The 18,182-nt window shown below is 38.6% G+C and overlaps 1 protein-coding gene across 1 annotated transcript in view; it reads left to right on the top strand.

Annotated features, from left to right (window-relative positions):
• The window catches only part of LOC101164051 (metabotropic glutamate receptor 7), a 206,934-nt gene that overhangs the window by 173,005 nt on the left and 15,747 nt on the right, over positions 1-18,182 (top strand). The gene's annotated exons all lie outside the window — the stretch shown is intronic.

Raw genomic sequence — 18,182 nt, 5'->3', positions numbered from 1 at the left:
ACTGTCCAAATGGAATTGTAATGAAATTCTGCCTGTTTATTTTATTCTGGACAGACTGTATAAAGATTTAAGGCCTGAAGGTATTTCCAATTTGATATGAAAGATATAATATTTCATGATGTTTTTTTTGTTCAGACAGTCGTGAAAAGTCACATAAAAGAAAACAAAGACTCAGTTTGAGGACCTTTACCAATAAAATAAGCTCTGAAACTCATATCTGAAGCTGAATTTGATACAAATCTGAGGTTTTACAAAGTGAATTCAATCTTAGAGCCATATGAATGTTTGTCAGACCTTTACTGGACTGTAGTGTGACATTTGTCACAGTTTTATATTGCTGAGGTCTTAGAAGAAAGCTGACTGTATTGACAAAAATATAATGTCAGACAGCTATAACAGAGGTCTAGTCATTGCAGGAACAGCGTGGTCTGAGTTTCAGGAAACATTCAGAGTGACACATCTGTTCATGTTGATCCTGTTTTTCTTGGTCTTTTCCTTATTGTGCTTTGCTCCATAACCTCTCCATTACTCACTCGCGGATCAATCCAACCTCAGTGTCAGAAAGAAAAAACAAGAAATAAGTCTGAAAACTTTAGGACTTGTGGAATTTGAGGCCCAGTCTCCTAAAATGTAAAGAATTTAAAAACCAACTATACTTCCCTCAAAGTAATTACATCTTTAATGTTGATTTTTTTTTAGAGTAATCAAACATTAATGGCACTAAAGGCAGACAGTTCTTTTTAACACAACTATCTGAAGAAGATAATGAATAAATAAAGTAATGTAAGAAAAATGCGTGACAGTGATAAAACAGATCTAATGTGTCTAAGGGCCTATATCGTGCTTTTCTTAAACCTATATATATATATATATATATACACCACACACATAGACCGTAAGATCATTTTATTATCATTGTTATTAATGATCTGGCAAAATGTAGCTAGCACTGGTAACATATCAAATACAAATCCCATAATGCAGTGCTTAAGCTGACCGACAAAATATAACGGTGGCATCGTTATCACTTCAGATCCCATAAAGTTGATTCTTTAAAAACCCTTTAAAAACCTTTTAGAGGCAGAACACATGTTTACTGACATTACTGGTAAGCCCATGTGTCTCATTCAAGGAGTGAATGTGAACTGTAATTAAATAATATAATCTAAGACGGCAATATGAGATAACCATCAAATATGCACTTTGCTGAGAAACTTGAGAAAAAAAATTTTCTGTCTATATTTATTCAAAGTTGTTTTTTTTTTTTTAAATTACGTGTTAAAAGTTTAGTTTTAGTGTGTTGGATAAAGGTTTAATATCTTCAGCGTGTTTTAAATTTAGGCCCCCAGACCAACTGAGTTTGACATCCCTGCCTTAACTAGTTAAGGTTTAAAAGGCACACTGCAGTTTCTGCTTATCTTAAGTAAAAAAATGTGTAGCTGGAAAGTTTCTTTTGAGTTTTGCACAATGAAAGTATCTGCCTGTGTGCTCCAAACACATGTATATATATAGGAAGTATAACGTTTATTTAGTAAACAACAACAAAAAAATCTATTGTTTTTAGTTTTTAATACTTTTTTTGCCAAATCTTGAGATTTCTATATTTTTCTTGAGTTTCTATTTGCATTTGTTTAGGATATGGATGGATGGATGGATGGATGGATGGATGGATGGATGGATAGATGGATAGATAGATAGATAGATAGATAGATAGATAGATAGATAGATAGATAGATAGATAGATAGATAGATAGATAGATAGATAGATAGATAGATAGATAGATAGATAGAAAAAGCCTGAGATTCTCCTCTTGTCTGGAGCCGTTTCTGGAATAATAATTCTGACAATATTTGGTCAGGTGGTGCTGACTTTCTTCCAGTGAACTAGTTTTCCTCAACTGCGTGTTAAACTGGCAGGAGGCGTTGCCCGCTAGCTCCCTGTGGTTTCCCAGCAGGAGGACTTTTGCTGCAGTCTTAATGTTCTGGAACGTTCTGCAGGAATGTAACTCCTGCTGCGGATGTTTTTGCACCACAACATTTCCCATTTGAATGAAAACTCTGATCATGACACACACTTCCTGTTCTCTCCAGCAGACTCCTCTTTGGGAGAACACTGAGTTGTTAGTGAAGCTGCCTATGTGTTCATGTGGGAGTCCGTTAGTAGGAAGTTCTGCTTTCAGGATGGATCCAGGTGATGTTTAGTTTCACTGAATTCTGTTTCTCTCGTTTGTTGGATGATCTGAGAGGTTCCGACTGCAGCAGCAGGTAACTCACTGCATATCTGAGCAGCAGCCTGAGGCAGCAGAATACCTTTTAAGCTTTGTTGGGATACAGAAAGCAGAGCCTCTAAAAATGTGCCCTCCATCTTTGAAATAAGGCGTACCTTGTAAAATCACTTTGCTCATATTTCTCCTGATTTTAGGATTGATTTGAGGACAAAAGAAATTAGGACTTTATGTGCTTTTGCCTGACTGATCAAAGATTGTTCCATCCTGCATAAAAGCCACATCTGGCTTTGCCTTACTGTGTTTATGCAAAAACATGTGCAAAACTGGAGATTGACATCATGATACAATCCACAAAGCTGATTTTAAGAAAAATGGAGAGGACTTGGCATGGTTTCATTTCTGTGCTAAAGCCAGGATGATGAAGACTCAGTGTTTTGTTCTTTGCAATTCTTCAAGGATAAGACTGTTTGTATTCTGGAGAAATGTTCAGGCTTCCTGCTAATCAATGTCAATGGCATCATCAGGTGCAATAGCTTCAAAAACAATTCACCAAGAAGAGTTTTGTGAATTGTATCTGAAATTATGGAAGAAAATGACAAAAATCTTTCAAGGTTCTTCAACATAGAGCTATGAGGAACAATTGGAGATGGCTCCAATGTTAAGAAGGCTGAAAATAGAAAACATGCAGGTAGAAATAGAAAGTAGAACAAGTAGGAATATTTGGCAAAAAATGACTGGTACCAATTTTAGGAATAAAATTGGACAATATCAGCCAAACAAAGGACACTGACCTTTCAGCAATATTTTTACCTTACAACGTGCATTCACGCTACCACTTTCAATGAAAAGTCTACCTACTATCTTCCAATAGTGACCAGTCTCTAATTGATGCCGATCTCCAATAAACACGTGGTCATTGCTTTAGACACCAGTCTCTACTAGTGCCTTTAAGAGCCACCACCCCCCCCCCTCCTCCCGCCTGTACACAGTCGTGCAGATGCGGGTTATCTGTGGTATTGTGAACCAGTGTAGCCATCAGGTAGTGATGGTCAAGAAACTCTCATCCGATTTAAATTTCATGCGCAAAAGAACATTCTGGTGAGGAATCTGCACAACATTTTGGGGTGGATCCTAAACGCTTCAGAGAATGGCGCTTGCAGATGAGTTACATTGAGAGGACGCTGCAGAAACAAGCAAACCGATTTCCTGCTGGAGGTGCAAAGAAAGCATATGACAAATTAGAAGAACTGGTTTGAATGTGGATTATTAAGCAAAGTGTGTGTCTCCTGGAAAATGATCCGTATGACAGCGAAGGGGATTTTTGATAAGGAGATTGGTGATGCTTGAAAGAGAAAAGACACATTCGCAGCCAGTGCTAATCAGATCATAAAACAAAGTTCTCATAATTTTAATAAATCCTAAAATTTCTGGTGGTGTTGTCTGCATTTCTTGACCGATTTTCACCGCTAAAGGAACGCGTTAACCATCCCCATTTTGTCTGTGGTGGAAAAAAAGATGCCGGTTTCCAATAGATGCCTGTCTCTAATAAACACTGGGCCAGCTGCCAAATATTTGGAATAAACCCCGGGGCTAGTAATGGAAGATGTACTGTATGTAAATGCTCATAAATGCGTGTTTTTACAGGCTTTCGTGTTTAGAACTCTTGAGTTCATGCGCACCAATGCTAGTTTCTACAATGTTTTTAAGGCTGGACATACAAAGTCCTATTGATGCTCCACCTGTAGGTTGCAGACATGCAATAGTAAACATTACAAAAATAAAAATAAAATGGACCTTTCCCTGCCTATCCAGTTTGAACACCACGGGCTAAATGCATGTTAAAGACTGCGCATTTATTGCATTCTTGAACGCACTGAAAGTGTGCTCAAAAGCTAAAAGCGTGTCACATCCCCATCACATACACGGTGTGCCTGTAGCTTTAGGCTAAATCTGATCTGCTTACCTACCTCTTCAGCCTCTCATTATCCCTGCATTTATCCCCTCCTAACAGAGAGATGTGGGAACAAATATTGTCTTCAAATTCGGACTATCGCACAATGACATCATCAGCAGCCGCCGATCATCTACATTAGCGCGTAGCTCCCAGTGCTCGGAAAATGCAAAACAACATTAGTTATAAAACTTTAAAAAGTCATACAAAAACAAAACCTCAGTACTCAATATTAAATGTTAATTTCTGTGCTTCAGAGCACACCCACTGTAAGAAATGCATTTCTCCTCTGCGCGACGCGGACCACCCTACCAGCAGAGGGATCGCCAGCCCCAAGTCGCTACTGCTCCTCCTTAAAATAAAACACTTTCAGACACTACTACAGCTTCAAATGCCCCTACAATTGGAGACATGGGTAGTAGCCAGTGGGGCAGGGAAATGATTAGGATTCAGCCTCAATGACACAAAAACAGAAAAAACAAAAGCAAGTTTTTTAGATACTCTTTTACTTTTCTTAAACTTAAAAAGTTGTGTACAGGGCTTTGTTGCTTATCCTTCTTATGTTGTTAACCATACAATCAATGGATCTCATAATCAGTCACATCTTTTCCAGAACTCACAAGTCGATATTATCATGAATTTCCAAGCTAAGATATATTTTTAAAAAACAAGTAACAGGTAAAAACAAGATTTTGTGTTTAATAAATGTTTTTTAACATGCTAAATTGTGAAAAATTATTTAATTCCGTTCATCATGCAAAACTAATCTGTCAGGGATTTTTAACTAAAGATGATGGAGAGGAATCTTGTTTTTCATCATCAAGGTCCATTCATCCATGACTATAAGATCCCTGAATCAACTAGAACAGCAATAAAAGCAGCACAAAGCTTGATGAATTCCATGTTTACTACTTGACAAAAAATGACAAAGTTGTACAGTTCTGATTATTTCTTGACTCTGCAGTTTAAGCCATAAAACTATTTTTGCATAAGCTCATCTAAATAAAAACCTTTATTGGCAATTTTTCACAAGTGCTGATTCTATGTTATTGCTCTGCTTTCTACAAAGCATCCTGTTAAATGAACCCCATGACGCCAAAAAACTTGGCAGTTCATGATGTATATGTCATCTTAGTCTTCTGATCAGAAAGTCAAAAGATGTTTTTGCATGATAAAATACACCTCTTGACAAAAGATGTGTAAGATTATTGGGAAAAATTGTATTTTTGGGATGTAATTTAATGTAAGAACTTCTTCTTTCTCTTTCGGCTTTTCCATCAGGGGTCGCCACAGCGAATCATCCTTTTCCACCTAATTTAAAGTAAGAATAGTGTTAAAAATTTAACTCTAAAGGAAACAGAATGGAGAAGTGAAACTGCAGCAGAAACTAACAGAGTGTGTTAAATGTGGGCATGAGAAGGCTTCAGCAGAAGTTCAGACTGAATAAACCTTTTAACCTCCTCAGCTCACCTCACGCTGCAACGCAAATGAACACAGATGAGGTCAGATCGAGCTGCTGTCCAACACGGTGATCTGCTTCAGCGCAGCCTTCATCAGCCACTTTCTCCAACTAACAAAGATTGATTATATGCCTGTGGGTGTGCCTGTGTGTGTGTGTGCATGTGTCGATGTGTGTGTGCGCTGTGCAGTTTCCCTGCTGGTGCGTGAATGATACGGTGGGATTGTTCCGCTGCAGGGTTTCTGCTCCAGCGCTTCATACAGCTGATAAGCTCAGCTTTGGATCCTTACCTGAATCAAACTGAACAGGTGTAAAGAACCCTGACACTGCAGATGTGTCAAACAGCAAATCAGAACAGAGCGAGGCCACAGAAAAGCCATCAGCTCCTTGCAACAACGACTTCAAAGAGGAACAGGGGGCAGAAAAACACCAAAAACCCCTTAAGCTCACCTGATTTGACCATCTAGTGGAACTTTGAAGGACTTTTGCTCTCAGCTGGGGCTTGATTCTCACAGCTGACATTGTGTGTGCTGATTTGTTGTGTTTTGATCTACCTGCGGGCTGCACGGTGGCGCCATGGTTAGTGCTCTCGTCTCACAGTGAGAAGGCCTTGATTCAAATCCCGGTTCAGCTAAAAGGAGTGGCGCGGCAAAAGACTTCACTGTTACAGCTCAAGTCTTACATCCTGTTTGTACAAACACAGGAGCCTCTGCTCTTCATCAGACCAGCACAGACACTGGTGTCCCAAAGGATGCAGTCTCAACTCATGCAAGCTCTTATTTTAGCTTCATGTTTCTTAAATAAACAAACCTCCAAACAAAACTTTTAAGACTGGATATTACTGGCAAAATAATAAATAAGTTCTACTATAGTAATAAGTGTGATTATATACAAAGACATGCAATTCTGCATGCTATGTATGTGCAAGTGATAAACAGATGGGCAATGCACAGGTTTGGGTTGAATACACCGATTTATCTGATTCCTTTAGGGTTCACTTGTATGGTTACCCCGGGGAAATGAACTATCTCTGTGTTTATGGTTTCTATGGTGGCCCTGAAGTGGAAATTACAAAAAAAAATTGCTTGATGCAAGACAAATTAAAATTCACAACAATTAAAAAAGGAAAACAAAGAATAAAAAACCAACGTTACATTTTAGAAATCCAAACAGAATGATAGAAGCCGAAACCCAAAACCAGTGACATGAAACACAATAAAAATGAAGCGTTTTGGAAAACAAAAGTAATTTTCAGACACCAAAAAATAGATAATGAAGAGTAAACAAATACAAACAATTAGACGATGACACCTGATTTTTGACATTTGAGTTTCTTCAGATGCATCTTCAAGTTCCAAGATACTGATAAGTTTTTTCGATTAGTAAAAAGTATTGCAGTCCAGGTTTACATGAGGTGTTGAAATTCCTCATCCACTAATCTCCTTGGACACCCTTCCATTTGCCTGCTCCTCAATGGTCTTCTAAAGATGCGTCCCTCCGGAAATAACAAAAGGTTACCTCTCTCTTTTACCATTGGTGCATTTAAAATTTTGGAGCTAAGATTACATACAGGTTCCATATCTCACTATGTCGATTCTCTGCTGGAATCTGTGCTTCTGATGGTTTTCTAAGGTGTGGTGAATACACAAATGAGCGACCTTGGTTGCCTTTCAGGCGGACTATTCTAGCAGTGTTTTACGCGGTTACTCCCCCAGGGCGGTTCAGTTCATCAACTCACCTTTTCAGCGTCCTATTTAAGTCCAGGTGTGCAGTTGTTCATTCTTTTCCTTTACCGCAAGCGCTGCGTTTGTCCCCCCACCCTCCTCCCCGGCTTTCACCTATGAGCTCCATTAGGGGTAGTTATTACCCAGAAGTTTTATGGAAATCTTGTCTCATGGAATTGTACGAAGCCTTATGCCAAACTAAAATAATTTGAATGCCAAAACTAAAAGAATGTGAAAATAATTTTTTTACTGCATGAGTTGTCTGACTGAAATGGAACCCTCTCTTTAAATTCTGTACTTTATCTCACTTTCTCTGATTTGTCGTGTAAGAGCACATTTTTTCTCTTTATCTCAAGCATTCTAAAACTGACCAGTTCTGCTAAGATACATGTATTCATTGCCAAGACTGATGCTGCTTTTGTCTTTTATCCATACATCGTTTCCGTAGCCTGCGACCCCCTACTCCCTGGTCAGTGCTTCCATTTTTGGTGGATTGCGTAAAACCCTTAACAAGAAGTTGCCTGGCTTTCAAGTTCCACAGTCTCTGCTCGTCCTGTGGCTTCCCTGCAGATCGCGCCCCCTGCACTCCTTCAGAACTAGTGCCACAATGACTGCACTCCACGTTCTTATTTCTGCACTGAAAGTGATGGGGCGGTGGCCCTCCTCCGCGTTCCAAAGAGACATCAGACTTAAATTGACCAAGATATTAGCAGCACAAAGGAAAATAATTTCTTGTATTATGGATGTTTGAATACTACATCACACCAGGTGGAAGCATCGAATTTAGGATGTTACTTAAGCTTGTATTAGTATGCCAGATGGAAGCGTTGAATTTATGGACGTTAAGTTCGTATCATAGTATGTCAGATGGAAGCGTCAAAATTATGGATGTTAAGCTTGTATCTTAGTATGCCAGATAGTAACGAAGATTGCTCGATAGATAACAGATGTAAACAAACTGCAGTTTTTAACCCTTGTGCTATCCCATGACCCCACCCTTACATTGACGTGTTTTACCCCTACCATGACAAAGGTGGATAAAGGTGGAGATGATTTCATGTAATCCATGGACACCAGTGAAGATCACAAATCATTGACGAAAAAACGTTCAGCGCACTGTGTAGTGGGTCTAGATGACCCAGCTCCCAATGTTAAAGTGCCTAGGATAGCACAAGGGTTACAAGAGGATCAACATGTACTGCTGAGAGTAAATCTTCGTCCAAGGGCTGACCAGTACGGGTGCCACGGGTTATGGTGTTCTTTCAGTTGGCTTTGAGGCTCATGAACATAAAATGTAACATTGTCGTGAGTGAGTTAAGTGTGTTGGGAAATATTCGAAAGTATGATTTAACATTTTTATTGTACAGCCTCACAGTGGTTTTCGTCTTAACATTTTTCCTGCGACACACATGTAAAGGTGGTAGCAACCAAGGTCTTATCAGGCTGTAAAGACAGTGGTGATGGGATTTTAATGTCAGCTGCCACAAAGCACAAAAGCCTGGGCTTGGAGAGGAAGAAGAGGGCACAGAAAACAGAGGAGGGGAGTGGACTATGCACAAAACTAACATCCAAGTCAAAGTAATACTCCAAATGTTTGTGCAGTCTGCCAGAAATGCCAACAATACATATTTATACAGGACATGCATACAAAACAGATAAGGCTGTTTTTTGGGTAGGAGTGTAATGTTGTCTATTCAACAAATAAGCAAATCAAGTGCAACACGTTTTTGCATGTGCTTGCAAGTTTAAATACGTTTGTACACATGCGAATTATGAGAAAATCTGTTGTTTAGAGTTTATCTTTTGAAAGGTCAATGTCCCTTTTTTTACATTGAGAAATCTTAAGACTTTCACTGTGTTGCTGTAGGAAAAGCAGTACATTTTTGAGCAGATTTTCAGCTATACCTGCAGTTTGACTTTATTTATTGACAAGAAGTGTATCTTTCTTAATTTAAATCTTTTCTTATGAATGAGAATAAAGGATAAAGGAGGTGTAAATGAGTCTGCGACAGTAAATGTATCCGTCGCATGAGTTAACACACAAATGCTTTGTTATGCAGCTGTTTTCAGAGCAGATATGTGACCATTTTTAATCTCTCTAAGCCTCTGTTTGCTTTTTTTTCTCGTTCAGCCCAGCTGAGCTGAGATCAACCCTTCCCTGGGGAGGGAAAACAGCTGCAGATACACATAAACTCAGGTGCAAAGAGCTTCATAATCCACCATAAAATACTGGAGCTTTTAGTTAATTCACTAAAACCTTAAACAACAAATCCCTTAACGAAAGAAGGAAATGTCAGCAGCACTTTAAATAAACATTGAATCTCTGAAGCTCTGGTCCCACCAGAGGGTCTGGAAGGCATCACAGCTAACAGGAAAAGGATTTCAAAATTGTACTTATTTTTTATTTTTTTACTAGCTTTTGAAACTGACAGTAGAAAAAAGTTTAGGTTTATAGCTGATTCATAGCTTTTCTGAGAATAAAGGCTACGAATTTAACAATTTTTTGTTTTTACTGTGCGGTTTGTGTATTTGGTATACTTCTAAAATAATAAAAATTGGATTAACAGCAAGTCACATTATCTTCTCAGCAATTTTTTACTTAATTCACCTTTTTATTTATGACATAGACTTTTATTGAGTTGCTTGTGCCTGAAGCAGCAAAAGCCCCCCCACAGAATCATATTCCCAGCATGTCCCATGCTGATTTCTGAATTGTTGTATTTATGTATTTTCCTCGTGTTCACCAACAAAAGAAACACTTGAATGTTGCAAGACACATCAAGGAAATAAATCTGTAGTTTTGGAAGAAAGTAAAGACACTTACCAAGAATATAGAGAACAAATTAATAATAATAATAATAATACATTTTGTTTATAATGCACTTTTCATTAAATGAAAACTCAAAGTGCTACAAGATATGAATGAAAAATTCAATTAAAAAAAAGAAAAGTGCACATTTTACTACGAAACTAGCTTAAAACTATAAAAGTAGCACATAACAAAAAAAAAAAAATAGGCTTTTTTAAATAGAAATGGCTTTAAAAGGGCTTTAAAAGAGTCCAGGGTCTGTGATGTTCTGAGATGAACAGGAAGGGAGTTCCAAAGCCTCGGTACAGCAGAACAAAATGCTCTGTCTCCCATCGTGTGGAGCCTGGTGGGGGGGGACCTGAAGAAGGAAGCTGTCTGATGAACGGAGGGTACGGTTATGTTTCGGGGGAATGAGAAGTTCCTTGAAGTATGATGGTGCCTGACCAACCATGCATTTGTAGGTGATGATGAGAAGTTTGTATTCAATCCAGGATGAAACAGGAAGCCAGTGACTCCTTTTAGGATTCTGGCTGCACTGTTTTGGATGTGCTGAAGTTTTTTTGTATTTTTGTTGGGAATGCCATAAAAGAGGGAATTGCAGTAGTCCAGCCTTGAGGAGATTAAGGCACGGACAAGTGTTTCTGTGTTGGATATAGTGATAGAAGGGGCCGGATATTGGAGATGTTTCGTAGGTGGTGGAATGAGGTCTTGTATAGATCCTTTATGTGGTTGTTAAAGTTTAGCTGAGGGTCGAACTGTACTCCTAGGTTGGTGACTGAGGAAGAAACAGTGATGTGACTGTCGAAAGATATTGAGGAGGAATTTATCTGCTGGGGGGTGCCAACAAGGAGTGCCTCTGTCTTGCTGCTGTTTAGCTGTAGGAAATTGCTGTTCATCCATGCCATTATCTCCTTAAGGCATGCGGTGAGATACGATGGAGTTGCAGTGGAGTTTGGAGCAGTTTTTATGTAGATCTGTGTGTCATCAGCATAACAATGGAAAGACAACCCATGTTTACTGATGACACATCCAAGTGGAAGTATGTAAATTATGAAGAGAGAAGGGCCGAGAAATGACCCCTGCGGGACACCACATGTCACAGGGAGCGGTCTGGACTTGCATCCTCCCATGAGCACATATTCAGTTCTGTCAGTCAGATATGATTGGAACCACTGCAGTACATCTGCTGACAGTCCTACAGAGTTTTTGAGGCGATGCAGAAGGACGGTGTGGTCCACTGTATCAAAAGCTGCTGTTAGGTCCAGAAGAACAAGCAGAGATGGTGATCCTGAATCAGCTGCCATCAACAGATCATTCGTCACCCTAAGCAGAGCAGTTTCCGTGCTAATGACTGATCAAAAACCTGACTGGAACTATTCAAAATGATTGTTTTGCTTTAGATGGTTTTGGAGCTGTGAAGCGACTATCTTATCCAGTACTTTTGATAGAAAATGGAGGTTGGAAATAGGCCTGCAATTGGCAAGCACTTCTTGCCAATTGGTGGGATGTAGTCAGTTTGTAGTGAGATATTTACAAGCTCAGTGATAGCTGGGCTCACTTGTTCTAAGCCAAGTTTCAATTAGGCACATAAAGTCCAGTTTCTTTTCCAAAATATGATCATGGATGAGGAGGGTTTTGTTTGAAAGAGATTGTGCATTAACTAATTCCATTTTGGCATGAGGCAGATCTGATGGTTGATGCACCTGCAGACTCCTTAGCACAGTGTAGTCCACTCCATGTCTTCTGTTTCGCACAGAGCTTCTCGAAGAGGGGAGTGGGCGCGGATGGCTGCTTTTTAATGCAGGTACGCCAGTGTTCCGATGACGTGAGGCCAGGGACCAAATGGAGGTTATTTTTGCGGGATTTTGCTGGAGATAAACAAACTTTTTCCGGGAGCTTCTAAGGACATATCGAGGTCATTGCAGAAGTCCAAGCTGTTTCACATGGGAGATGGCAGGGGGAGGCAACCACCAGTTTAAAGCCAATAGTTGGGAAACAGAGTACTTGAACATGACACCTAAGTTCGTGCCGTATGGAGTTTCCCCGCTTCCAGATGATGTCGCTCAGCTAGTGTTCGTCTCCTGGTGAGGTTGCTCAGCCGGTGTTTGTCACTTCAGTTGAGTGAGAGAAAAATAAATAAATAAAATAAAAAGAGGGGGGGGGGCTGAGTCTGAGGTGGAGAAGCGGGGAACAAACAACGCCTGCGTCCTCTCCTGCCTCTTGCTAAATTGATCCAGGATTCAAAACCATGGAAAAACTGGAGCACTGATAACTTCCAAGACCATCAATCAATATCCAAAGGAACGGTGTGTTTAACATCTCCACATCATCCATCCATCTTCCAATCCTGCTGAATCCCTTGGTCACAGGGCTGCTGGAGCCTATCCCAGTTACTGGTGGGTGAAGGATAAGGATGTTATTGTTATTGTTTTATCAACCAAACTATGTTTAAACAGTATTGAGACAGTGTGCTATTGGATAGTCTCATGATCTTTACACAAACTTAAAAGTTTTTAGACTAACTCAGTATTTCTGTGTTAGTCCTTTACTTTCTGATTTGCCTCCCTTGGAGAAGGAAAAGATTAATGACCCCCCCCAATCCATCCACATACACAGACACACACACAAACACACCCACACACACAGGGCTTGAAGTTAAAATATTAAAATGATCAAATTTAGGACTGCAAAATGAATGCAGCTGCAACTTTGGGGCTATGATTTTCTTTGGCATCACACTAAAAGGTGGGCCTAAAACCGAGAGGAATGTTAATAAAGAATTAAATCCCTTTTTTTTTCAGGTCTGACTCCTCCCCCTTGAGCACATATAAACCAGCTCTTTTATCAGCTATTTCAGAATTGACAAAGCCTTTTGGATAAGAAACGTTGTCAACTTTAAAAACCATGTCCAGATGACAACTTTTAAACCTACTACTGCAAACTTTTTTGAACTATAGTTTATTTAAAGACAGGGCTGAATTGGAATACTTTTAAAGGAAAAGTTTGAGACAAACGTAGAAAATCTTGACCATGTCTCCTAAAGCCCTATTTGATGTTTTAAATTTAAAAAAATGTTTTGTGGTCTCACACAAATAAGGCTACTCGCTGGCAGAATAAAGATCCTCTTAGTTTAAGGTAACAAAAGGACGAGTGATCTTTATTGGGTGTGCCCTGCCTTCACCCTAACATACAGCAGGTAGAATAGTCTCTAGCACCTCCCGTGTACTCCAGCATAGGACTAAGCAGGGATAGAAGATGGATGGATGGATGGATGGATAGATAGCTTATCTCTAAGATTTTGTTGTTGTTGTTTTTTTTTTCTCCTTGTTTTATCCTCAACGCCCTTCTCTTATCTCTAACTCCTTTCTGTGACGTGGCAATCAGTCTTCCAGCATTAAACTTTGCCTTGTCTTTTATCTGCCCTACTTCTCCTTCACTCCCCTCCCTCTGTCATCATTCACAGCTCTCATGTCAGCTGCTGACTGTCTCGTTCAGTTTAACCTCCTCTCACCCCTGTGACCTCCTTGCTTTTCCCCAGACGCTCCTCCTCCATCTTCCTCAACCACAGTCATCTTTTTACCATCAACTCTTTCACCCTCCCCTTGATGACTGCATTTAGAATTGTGTTGTTGCACTTTAACCGCTTTACACCCAACCTTACAATCACCCCCTTGGCGCTGCAGAAACCCGTACAGCACTTTTGGCGTCATCTGGAGTGACGGCTACAACAGCAAGAAAGATAGATTGAGCTTTTAAAGGAAAAAAAGCTTCTTGTGTTTTTAAGGCTACCTCATAAAACTGTTGGTGTTTCTGGTCAAACAACAAGTTTTGTTTGTTGCAGATCCTCTGCTATAAATGTTTCTTTTTTCATTTATTTCCAGTATTTGAGTCGGTAAGGTTCAAGTTTCTATTACAACCACTTAGTGATCATCTATGCAGCACAGATTAAAACCCTTCAAAGTAAGGTAAAGATCTGAATGTTGGAAAATGAAAATCTCTTTTTGCTATCAAGAGATTCACAATCATCCACGAAAATGACTCAGTTGTCTGCAAACTTGATGACATTTCTATGTCTTTCAATGCATGGTTGTATTTTTTCTTGCATCAATCCTAACCTTTTTAAAACCATTTTTTTTTTCATGTGTACTGACTTGCACTTCTTGTGTGGCCCCCACATTTTCTTCAGTTGGTTCCCTCATTGACATTGAGTTTTTTTTGTTTTTTGTTTTTTTTTCCTTGTGATTTTACATTTTAGAGTACATTGAAGCTTTGCCATAATTCACTTTACCCATAGGTTTAGCTATAATCTTTTTCTTTTTTAATTTTGTTTTCTTTTTCTCTCTTTTTCTTCGACTAAGCTTAAATTACTTGTCCTTGTATTAACTTGCTGAAAAGAAGTTTCAGGCCATTTTCTTAAAGAGCTAGATCATTTTTCGATTTAAAGGCAGAATGGAAAGTTTTTAAAAGATATCAAATAAGAGCAAAAAGCACAACTGCAGCATCGCCATAAATGAGCTCCATTATAAGCAGCAGATAAATAACAAGCTCACCTTTTTCTCATCAGACGCTTTGATGCTGCTCAGGCTGAAGCACTTCAAAGTGTCTGAGAAAAAGCATCCAGGAGCTGAAGAAGAACTGACACCAGATCAGTGACGGGACAGCAGCTTCTGAGGAAGTGGGTCAGGCGGAGAAGGAGACCCGTCAGTAATGATGTGGAGTGTTTACAAAAATATTAAATGTAGGAAAACACTTCAGACTTTACGATTCTTCTTAAAGTGACAGAAGTTTGTAGCATTTCCTCTTTATTATCCATCTGCCGCTCCCTGACAGTTTTGGAAAACTGCCTCTTTTAATCCTCCTTCACCTGTTAGAAAAAGTTGACAGGTCTTTAGAACTTTTAAAGAGTTTGGATCCACCTCCATTTATAAAAACTTTTTTTTTTTGCAGTCAGCTAAATATTTTAAAACTCAAAAGCAACGACGTGGAACTTTGACAAACATATACAAAAAAACTACATTCATGTTATGAAACATAATTTCTCATATCTTATTTGCCGTGCTCTTAATAAATCCTGCATTAGCCCCTACATTAACCTAATTTACTTGAGTGAAAATGGTACAAAAAAAAGTTCTAAAAGGCAAAATCTTACACTTAATTTATTTTTTTAACCCCTTTACCTCTTAACTGGACTTTGTGGCTTTCAGGAAAAAGGATTCTGCTGCTTTTTCTTTTCTCAGATGAGACAAACTGGAATTTCTGTGGATATCTAAACCCTAGCACGGCAGCTGGTGATTGACTTAATGCTGCTTTCCTTGCAATGGCTGTCAGAAAGAATCAAGCATATCTTTTTTTAGTTATTGGAAGCAAGCAGGTTGTGTGCATTCACTAAATGAGGTGCACTGTGGGAGTCCACTGTCTGTTTATATCTTTTCTTTCTATTGGGCCTTTTCTTGCTTAATCTGGAGATCTTTTCATGATTTTTCTTGAATCAATTCCATTCATTTTTAATTCTTTGAAGATTTCCTGTTCATCAAGCTCATGTTACCACATGATTTGTTTTTCAAAGCAGCTAGAATCTAAATATCCGTCTAGGTGTTTTGCAGCTTTTCTGATTAGCTTTTTCAGTTCTTACTGCTGATGAGGAATTCATTTTATTTATTATTTTTAATCAACCATCATTGAGTCAACCATGAATGCTGCAGCTTTTCCTCTGACAGAAAAAAAATATCCATCGCCCCAACTCAGAGTTTTATTGACTAAATCTTTAGGACTGTCTGTGGTGGGCACTGTCACATCTTCTAGCTTCACCGTGATATTTCGCCAAAAAACCCAAACAAATTCACCGTAATATTTGTCCTGAAAGTGATTTTACCCTTGTGCTATCTTAGATGACACCACCCTTACATTGACGTGTTCTCCCTACCATGACAAAGGTGGATAAAGGTGGAAAGATTTCATGTAATCCATGGACACCAGTGAAGATCACAAATCATTGAAGAAAAAAGGTTCAGAGTACTCCCGATGTTAAAGTGCCTAGGATAGCACAAGGGTTACAAATAAATTAATATTTGAATATTTTTTTATAATTAAATAATATTTTTAAAAATGCTTTTAATGCTTTTTTTCTTTGAAGCATTATGGAGGCCATGTCTTTGGAACTCTGAAGTGTAGCAAACCATTCTTTTTATTCTTGCCCACCTTATGTCTCTGGTCAAAGTTTCCATCATGTTAGATGTGTTTCATGTCGTCCACGGCTGCATAAGTCATCAGCGTATATAGGTTGATAAACTCACTTTTACAGCATGTGAAGAGAAGTGCAACCTGCAGAGCTGGAGGCTCTAATCCGCAGCTGATTCTTTGTGCAGAAGGTCGAGTAATGCCAGTGCTGGGCTGCAGCTGCTGCATGCCAATGGTGTAGGAGGCTGCAGCTGCATGCAGGACTAGAATGGACAAACCATCCTTGTGATCTTGGATCTCTGACTGCTGCAGAGCAGCAGGGAAGATGTGAGCTTGTTTCAGTACAGGCAGATTCCTTAAAGAACATCGATCAACCTTCATTATTCAGAGCTAAAGTCTTGGGCCAATAATAGTACTGATGAAGCTCCTGCCACTATGTTTTCATCTTCATTTATAAGTTCATTTATCTTTATTTGCTCTAAGTGATCCTCGAACTAAAGTCTAAAACGCCAAAATTTAACAATTCCTGCAAATATTCCTAATTTATTCCGAAATTTCAGAAGTTTGATCACCAAAACATTCATAAATTCCTAAAAGGTCACACACCTCAAAATGGACAAAAGCATAATAACCCCCCCCACCTGTGTTTCTATGGCAACAGAGACACTTTATGGGGGAAAAGTTGTCCGAATTTTTACGTATTTTTCTACGATAAACTAAATTATAAAATAAGTAAACAAGTACTAAATAAATAAGTAAAGCACATTTTCTTAAAAAAAAAAACAATTTTGCATGATTATTACCTTTTAAAATGATATTTGTTTGTTTTTTAGTACTCTTAAAAATTCTGATTTCAAAAATCAAATCAAACCTTGTTCATAGTGGAGTTTAGGTTTTAAAGTGTTTTGTGTCAGAGAGTTCAATCTTTTTGAGCTTCCTAAACCTTTGTGAACATGACGTAACTATTTTGGGTCACAGGAGAAAACCATTGCTTTATGATCTGTTTATGTCCTCATTGAGCCAACCGTTATACTCCTCCGAGTGTAACGGTTGAGATCAGCCAATCAATCAGCACCACATGGGGCCAAAAAAGAAAGCATAGTAACAAGAATTATGTAATGAAACAAAAGAGGCGCATCAGTAGCTCAGCTGGACATCTGAGACACACAGTGGCAGAGAAATGATTTCATTTGTTCTAATTAAGTGATTCACAACAGGATGTGTGCTCGAAAATGTGTGGTTGTTTGTTTTTTACATAGACAAGCATAACACAGAAAGAGATCTAATGAAAAAAAAAAGCATGGCTTTGGAAGATTAAACACAGAAAGTGAAAGTGTCATGCTTATAAAATATTCTGTTCAAACAAGAAAACACTTTGCTGTTTATGAGACAAAAAATATTTATACACATACATTGGAAATTTACTGTCAGAACAAAAAGACAACAATTTCTGTAAAAACAGCAGTACAAAAAAATTGAGAAAGTTGGAGAAGAGCAAAGTTTTGCTCTTTAAAGGTCAACATTCAAAAGTCAGACTCAGATGCGCTGAACACCCCTGACCTCCCGAGCTCAGCAATGATGCTGACAGCAGAAGAAGACGATTTAGATTTCAAGCAAGATTCAATTTTGCAGAAGGCGACTTTTAAATAATAAAGCAGGTCCAAAACTCCCTGAATCACAAGGTAAAACTATCCAATATAAAACCTTTTAACTCTTTTCTCTAGTTCTCCTTTTCTTGAAAGAATACATGGACCAAAAAATAAAGGAACTTTTTGGGGTCTTCTAATTGAACTAATTCAAATATTTATGTTTTTGAGATATAAAAAGAAAAAAA

The sequence above is a fragment of the Oryzias latipes genome, chromosome 5 (assembly GCF_002234675.1).
Source record: "Oryzias latipes chromosome 5, ASM223467v1".
Taxonomy (NCBI): domain Eukaryota; kingdom Metazoa; phylum Chordata; class Actinopteri; order Beloniformes; family Adrianichthyidae; genus Oryzias; species Oryzias latipes.
Note: the sequence above shows the minus strand (reverse complement) of the source record. Positions and strands in the feature narration are given on the sequence as shown.